This window comes from Chrysochloris asiatica, unplaced genomic scaffold (assembly GCF_000296735.1).
Source record: "Chrysochloris asiatica unplaced genomic scaffold, ChrAsi1.0 scaffold00034, whole genome shotgun sequence".
In the NCBI taxonomy this organism is placed as follows: Eukaryota; Metazoa; Chordata; class Mammalia; order Afrosoricida; family Chrysochloridae; genus Chrysochloris; species Chrysochloris asiatica.
Window position 1 is genome coordinate 1,160,130 of NW_006408552.1, and position 5,987 is coordinate 1,166,116.

Below are 5,987 nucleotides of genomic sequence, written 5' to 3' on the forward strand. Positions count from 1 at the left end.
GGTTTTGAATTGTTTCCAATGCTGTATCTATCTTATTTGATTGGTCCTGTAACACTTTCCTGACTTCTTCCTTATTTTTCTCAACTCCGTTGTATAGTGTTTTGATACATTTTATAACTATTTTTCTAAATTCCTTCTTGGGCATTTCCAAAGCATCTTCCAGTATGGAGTGATGATCTACTTCCAGTTCATTTGCCTCAGTCACTTTATCTCAATTCTGGACATGTCCAGATTTGGTCATCTGCCTTTTTTGGTACTTTTTATGCTTTCTGATTGCCTCCAGGTAGATGTGATCAGGAAATGGGCTTCCATTTTCACTCTTCTTGAGAAATTTCAGGATGCCACTGTTGGTCGTTTTGACGTAACTTAGGATTTAATTTTTGGCCTAGTTCCTTTTTTGTCTGCCTGTCCTGCTCCACAATCCCTGTTCAGGACTTTTTTTCTAGTTATAAACAGTTCAGGGCTGGCTGTGGCCGTTTGGTTTTAAGTGGAAATGGTCTCTTTAAATTTCGAGATCTGAGCGCACGCCTAATAGAACCTCCGAGGGTGGGGCTGGGATGTCCATTAGCTCACGCACCCCTATAATCACCAGAATGGAGGTGCACAGACAGCAAGAGACCAATGAACAGACACCAAAAGCAAAGAATGTCCACACCTTTATCTCTGTGGTTCTGTCAGGTGTCCATGGCTGCTCTGATCCTTCCCCTGCTTGGTTTCATCCAAGATGGTGGCTCCTGAAGCAGCTGAGTGTCTTGAATTAGAAAACAATGAATTTCTTGCTTCTGCTACAAATACCCCTATCTGTAAGTCTTCCAACCTTGTAAATATTCCTTTATATGTGGTTCAGAGTTCTGGGACCATCCCCTGAGACTGTTGGTCCTGTATTCTGTGTTGTTGCTGACAGAGCTCCTTACTGCACTTCCACCCAATCTGCTATCTTGTTTGTTCCTCCAAATTATACACATTTTGCTTTGGAACATTGGTTGCAATCCACACAAGGTAAAGGTATTTTTCTCACTTCTTCCTTGGACTTCTCATTTTCATTCGTTCTTCTTTCCTGTCCCTTCCTGCCGTCTGAGCTCTGCTTTCTGAGCTTTATTTTTGGACATGCTGCCTTTTTTGTCTCCTGTAGTCACTTGTCCTGAGGAGCACATTATTACTATTTGTTATTTTTATTCACTTGATAGTTCTATCTATTGTTTTGCTGAGAGTTGGTCCCTGAGGATGGGTTCAGTTCCAAGCTTGAAGAGTGTCTTAGCACCACAGTCTTGGAGGTTCCAGCAGTCTCCATCAGACCAGTAAGTCTGGTCTTTTTTATGAGTTTGAATTTTGTTCTGTTTTCCATCTCCCTTTCTGTCCAGGACCTTCTATAGTGATCCTGATCAGAGTGATCAATTGTGATAACTGGGCACCATATCGTTCTTCTGGTCTCAGGGTAGCAGAGACTGTGGTTTGTGTGGTCCATGAATCCTTTAGAGCATTTCCTTTGAGTCATTGATTTTCTTCACTCTTCTTTGTTCCAGTCGAGGAGAAACCAGTAGTCACTGCATCTTAGATGACCACTTGCAAGCTTTTAAGATCCCAGTTGCTACTCACTAAAGTGGGATGTAGACTATGTTAGACCAACTGACCTCGATCTCCCCTGAGATTGTGGTCCTAAGTCCTCAAACCCAGTGTCTCAGTTTCTCAAGGTATTTCAGAACTTATCCCCCTGTGTGCTTTATATCATTCCTGGATATGTATGTTGCACATACGTGAGGGGCTTCCAAAACTGTGTGGGGAAAAATGGAATAAAAAGATAATGGAATATGTAGAAACATCCTCTGCCAGCCCTATATATAGTTGCATGTCTATCTATGTATCTACTTGCAGATGTTGTTTGTTCTTACAATTATTGCAGAACTGTGTATATAGTGGTATTTACATCTGTTGTCTTTTACTCTCGTGCACCTCCCAATGATTCCCTCTGCCTTTCATTGGCCATGTGCTGTCTTCCCTTTATTTTACACTGCCTTTCCCTTCATCTGAGTTACTGCATGTCTACTCTCAAGTCAGTGATTTATGGGTCAAAAGTAGGATTTCTGCTTGGTTGTTTCTATTGGCCATCCATCTTCTTTTCTGGGACTGTCCCTGACTTTGCATATTAACATGACTTTTGTGCTGTTTCCACAGCTTTGTCTGGGCTAAGCAAGGAAAGAGAGAGGTTCTCACCCCCAGGTGGAACTAACACTAAAGAGAAGAGGTGAGAATAGTAGCTAGATTCCAGAGTCCAAGGCTAAATGTATTCTTAGTCAGTTTTCAGCCTGTTGCTAGTTCCTGGGGGGAGGGGAAGAGCAACCTGGGAGTTTCTCCCAGGTGAACAGCAGGTCTCCCTGCCTGACACCTCCTGGGCTTGCCTTATCTTTTTTTTTTTTTTTAGTGCCCTCCCTTCTCACAGTGGAAGTCTGGATTCAGTGGGAAGGAAGAAGAGGAGTAAGGTAGGACGGTGCAAAGGTAGAAGGTGTGCTCAGCCCCCACACCCAGCAGGGGAAATAAGTACCACTTTCTGTTGAAGCTGAGGTTGCTGTGAACACCGCAACTGTCTCCCTGCTGCTACCTTCCTTGCTGGCATCAGCCCTTTTTGCCTACCAGGCCCACCAGGTCCATGCAACTCCTTACGTTCCTTGGTCTCCTCTGGATGCTCAGGGCCTCTCCAGGAGCCACAGGTAAGGAACAGGGGGAAAAAGATGAGAGAGGGAGGCTGGCGAGACCCTGGTGATGTGCAAGGAAGGGTTGGGGAGGATGGCTCTGAGGCTATGGGAAGGCTGAGGAGGAGTCCTTCAGAGCTGTGGGTGCTGGGAGAATTGAGGCAGGGGAGGAGAAGGCACAGATGTCCTAGACAGTGCTGGCTGAAGACTAAGCAGCTTACAGGGACCTGCACTCACTTTCAGGAGGGTAGGCACTACTCTTCACAGGAGAACCCTCTCCCCAACACCATTTCCTGAGCTCCCCAACTCTCTCTTGCCCCTCACTTTCTCATCCCCTGTGTCACCTCTCTACCCCTCCCTTCATTTCCACCAGTACTACCTTCTGCCAGCCCCAGTCTAGTCTCACTTCTGGTTTACCTCCTATCTCTTGGGTTTCACTGACTTTGTTTCCCCAGTACCCCCACCCCCACCTCATTGCTCTGTTCCAAACTTCCCCAACCCTTACTTTGGGCACGGCTGTTGTCAGTAGGGTTGGGATAAGGGTCCTAAAGACTTTGCTCCCAAAGGGTAGGTCTGAGACCACTGGAACCTCTGTTGCCCTTCCCACTGCTTCCCAGTGTCTGCTCCCAAGCCCCAATCCCAAACTTTCCCGGGCTAGAGGCCCACAGTTTACCTTTTCACTAGACATCTTTTACACTCCAGAGCTGGGCTGAGAGGTGAAACCCCAGCTTTCAGAGGAAATTTGTACAGTGTCCCGGGGAGGTGGAAGAGCTCACAAGACCTATGGCTACGGGAGTCTTCCCACATACTCAGCACTTCCCACTCAGCATAACTGACCCCAAGTCTCACCTCGATTAATGGTGCCTGTGGTATCTAAAGCACAAGGGGGTTTATGTTGATAAATCAATGAACCCATGGCTGAAACAGAATAGGTGGCAGGCATTAAATATATCTATTTTTATTATTAACACTCACTTCTAAACCTTAAGGTCACTAAATTTCATGACTGGCTGTGGAAGTATCCCTTTCTAGAAGTTTCCTTCTCTGTCTGTCCCTCAGACTCTCACCTGGGTCCTCTCTTTATGATTCTCAATGTCAATAGAGCCCAGGCCTCTCTAGTGTTCTCCATGTACCACTCTCCTCTCTGACTCTTTGATCTCCTGGTCTGCACCCTCAAATTATCCTCTGGGTTTAACACCCATTCTCTCACACTCTGATCTCTGGTCCCCTCTCCCCAAGTGATCTTCAGCCTCTGTCTATGGTCCTGGTTCTGACCAGGGTCTGTCTCTGCAGAACAGTCAGCGCAGACAGCGGCAGGTCACTGAGAAGAGACAGAGTTGGGTCAAAGAGTGGGGACAAAGGGCCAGGAGGACTGAGAGAATTTCAGGCAGATAAATGGAACAGAAGAAGACTGACATGAGGTGTGCTGAGGAAGAGGAATGTGCATGGTGGCAAGTGTCCATTGATCCTCTACCCTCAGCTAGGCCATTCTAGAGCAGGGGGGGCAGCCAGCCTGAGCAAGACAAGACTGAGCAAGACATTGAGGATTCTTCCCACCTCTCTTCTTTGAGAAGAGGTCCCAGGAGCTGGCAGATGGGGGACTTCAGAACTCAAAGCCCCCAGCTCCAAATTGCCTCTGATGGGAGAATCAGCTAGAGCCCATTTAGGGAAATGGGCTAAGGGAAACCCAATGTGTTGTATGGTGAAAACCTGGCCTACAAAACTGCCTATGAATTCCTTTCTTCTACAGCCAATACGGGGACTTTATCCATGGCCTCGCCCAACTTTAATGTACTTTTGTCGAATGCAGAAGCAGCTCCCACTGCCTTCAGCAATTTCCCACGCTTTAAAGCAGGGGTGCCACTCAACACCCCACCAGCCCCTTCTACCACTCCGGGTACTAGGAAAAGCACACATGTTACTACCACCGTATCCCCCAACTCTAAGCCCACTTTGGAAACATTGTTCAAATCTCCAACCAGTTCCAACACACCTTTGTCAAATATTGTCATGAAGGTAGAAACCACTCCACCTACCATCATTGTCTACACACCCACTACTGAATGCATTCTCTCAACAAGCCTCATGATCACCACAACGTACCCTACTACCACCTGTATGACAATGACACAAGTGACCCTTACCAGCGCTTACACCACCACTAGTGGGATAGAAAAGACAGTGACAACCACAAGGAGCACTATAGAGAAAGAAACATCAGCCACCACCTCTTCTACTTCTACAACGACGGTGGTGAAGACACCATCCACCGTGGTTCCCCCCAGTACCACAGGCCCAAACATGGACACAACATTCAGTGTTGGCACCCCGTCTGCGATAGTGCCCACTCTGATGACTACACTTGCAAGTACAGAGAGTACTTCTAATCTTTCCTTCACTACAACTTTCCCTGTTACTTCTGCCCTCTCTTCGTCAACATTTCCCAGCAGTACCAGGACAGACTCCACAGCAAGCGTCTACCCATTCACAACCATCACAAGCACACTGCACACAAAAACCACCCCTTTATCTGGTTCCACCAATATGTTCACAACCTCCACAACTGCGCTACAACCTTCATCTGCTGCACCAACAACAGAAACAAGCAGGATGACCATTCCAACATCAGATACCACATCTATCCAGATGTCTACACTTACTCCTACCAGGAACACCTCCTTAGACACAGTCACTGTGGAAATTTCCTCTGTGTCCCCAGTCACCTCATCATCCACTCCCAGGAGCACTGTTCATTTTACTACAGCCACCACCCCTGCTCCCGTGTCCACTGACATATTTACATCCCCCACACATACGCTTCTTTCTTCTTCACCCGTTCCAAGTGCAGAAGCTACAAGCACTACTCCAATGCCCACACTCCTTATGACTACGGCCACATCTGCACCTGCATCTCTGACCACAGGCTCTAATTCTCCAAGCACGACTGTGACCAGTTCCATACCTGAAATCACCTCTGTAACGACAGCCAAGGACACATCAACACCTAGCACCTCAATTACACACACTGCTTCAAATTTCCCAACCACAGAAACAGCCAGGACCTCTACCACAGATTCTGTAGCATCTCCCACTCTGACAACCACACACAGGACACCAAGCGTCCCTTCCACACACACCGTTTCTACAGAGAGCACAGCCACACCAGTAATTATCTCATCTACCTCTACTTCTGGTACACAGGGGACTTCAACTGATGGATCTCTGTCACCATTTAGTACAGGCATGACTACTGCAACACTGTCTACAGCTAAACCCTCAACGACAGCTACCATGGGTACA

At 47.1% G+C, this 5,987-nt stretch overlaps 1 protein-coding gene across 1 annotated transcript in view; it reads left to right on the forward strand.

Annotated features, from left to right (window-relative positions):
- MUC3A (mucin 3A, cell surface associated) overlaps positions 1-5,987 on the forward strand; it is a 17,085-nt gene that overhangs the window by 5,759 nt on the left and 5,339 nt on the right. The window lies entirely within an intron of this gene.